This window comes from Lucilia cuprina, chromosome 6 (genome assembly GCF_022045245.1).
Source record: "Lucilia cuprina isolate Lc7/37 chromosome 6, ASM2204524v1, whole genome shotgun sequence".
Taxonomy (NCBI): Eukaryota; Metazoa; Arthropoda; class Insecta; order Diptera; family Calliphoridae; genus Lucilia; species Lucilia cuprina.
Window position 1 is genome coordinate 46,948,408 of NC_060954.1, and position 2,495 is coordinate 46,950,902.

The 2,495-nt window shown below is 28.8% G+C and overlaps 1 protein-coding gene across 1 annotated transcript in view; it reads right to left on the reverse strand.

Annotated features, from left to right (window-relative positions):
- The window catches only part of LOC124420636 (ras-related protein Rab-3-like), a 5,463-nt gene that overhangs the window by 1,774 nt on the left and 1,194 nt on the right, over positions 1 to 2,495 (reverse strand). The window lies entirely within an intron of this gene.

Consider the following 2,495-nt stretch of genomic DNA (forward strand, 5'->3'; position numbering starts at 1 on the left):
GATAGATAGATAGATAGATAGATAGATAGATAGATAGATAGATAGATAGATAGATAGATAGATAAATAGATAAATAGATAGATAGATAGATAGATAGATAGATAGATACATACATACATACATACATACATACATACATACATACATGCATACATACATACATACACACACATATACATACATACATACATACATACATACATACATACATACATACATACATACATACATACATACATACATACATACATACATACATACATACATACATACATACATACATACATACATACATACATACATAGATAGATAGATAGATAGATAGATAGATAGATAGATAGATAGATAGATAGATAGATAGATACATACATACATACATACATACATACATACATACATACATACATACATACATACATGCATACATACATACATACATACACACACATATACATACATACATACATACATACATACATACATACATACATACATAGATACATAGATACATAGATACATAGATAGATAGATAGATAGATAGATAGATAGATAGATAGATAGATAGATAGATAGATAGATAGATAGATGATAGATAGATAGATAGATAGATAGATAGATAGATAGATAGATAGATAGATAGATAGATAGATAGATAGATAGATAGATAGATAGATAGATAGATAGATAGATAGATAGATAGATAGATAGATAGATAGATAGATAGATAGATAGATAGATAGATAGAAAGATAGATAGATAGACATTTACTTAGTTTGTTAGTTAGTTAGTTAGTTAGTTAGTTAGTTAGTTAGTTAGTTAATAGTGGTGGCTTCACACAACAAGCCTAATAGAGGCAAGGATATATTTCTTTGGATTAGATGTATATATGTACATTCCCCTTGTTCTTCTAAATAAATCTTTTTAAATCCTTAAAGTTAAAATATTACTTCTTTATTAACTGCTTATGTTTTGGTTTCTTTTAATTTCCTTCATATGTACAATAGTCTTAATAAGACTAAATCTGCGTCAGCAAAACTCAACGTTTCTTGCAAGACAGACTGGTTATTTAAAACAACAAAACTTTTTCATCTGTATCTATTTAAATTCTTTTTTACATAAAAATACGTAAGTATGTATATGTACACCGGAAATGACTGAGTGCTATTCAGGAGCATTTCTATCAAATAAGGACAAGAACAACAATATCAACCGTAACCAAAAACACGCATAAGTGTTTCCGTCATAAGTGGATGGGTACACACTTGCAATTTACAAGTAAATGCTTACACACACATATATACATCCATAAATTTGTAAACAAATATTTACACAGAGAAAACTTACTGACATGGCCAAAAACAAAGGTACAACTCACTCGCTGACTGAATGACTGTCTGTCTGTCTTTTTACTTTATTTTTATTGTAAAAAAGCAACAAACACACACATAGTGTTAAAGGCAATTGTTGTTGTTGAGAATGAAAAGAAAAATGGAGAAATAACATGTTTCATTTTGTTATTTTTCCTTGCATTTTAATGCACGATGATGTTGATGATGCAATATTATTTACACAAATAATAAAGGCAACAAAAACGACATCAACAACGAAACTGTGTATAAGAAATAACACAAGATGAATACGAAAATGATTGTAATAAAAGAGGAAAACAATTTATGCAAGTATGACTTCATAAAATTCAAAATGGAGTACGAGATTATGTGTCATGTGTACGTGTGTGTGCATCTTTTGTTTTGCTATACAAATATTTAAAAGTTTTTCTATACTTGAATAGAAATTATTATTTTCTTAAGAAATTAGATCACAATAGACGAAAAGATTTGCATATACAGTAAATGGAATATTTAATTAATATTTTCGATGTGACATCAACTGGAGGATATTTACATATCTAAACAGGACTGTCAACTTGGTTTAGCAAAGAAAAGTATTTAAGAGATCTACTTGTCTTGTATATAGTTAGTCTACTTACAATCTATAGTCTAGTATATATATATATTCAAATGGGTAAGACTGTAGACTGTGGACCCGATTAGAGACTAAACTAATGATTTGACATTTGACTTACTAAACGGCAGACTTTAGACTAGACTGTTGACCAGATTAAACTATAGACTAGACTATAGACTAGTCTAGACTTTAGCAAAGGCTATAGTCTAAACTATGGACAACACTATAGACAAGAGTGTACACTAGAATATAGACTAGGCTATAGATCAGACTATGAACAAGACTATAGACTAGAATGTAGAATAGAATATAGACTAGACTGTAGATTAGACCATATACTATAGAGTAGACTGTAGGCTATATAATATACTAGACTATAGACCAGACTTTAGACTAGACTATAGATTAAACTATAGACAAGACAATAGACTAGACTAGACTATAGACTAGACTATAGACTAGACTATAGACTAGACTATAGACTAGACTATAGACTAGACTATAGACTAGACTATAGACTAGACTAT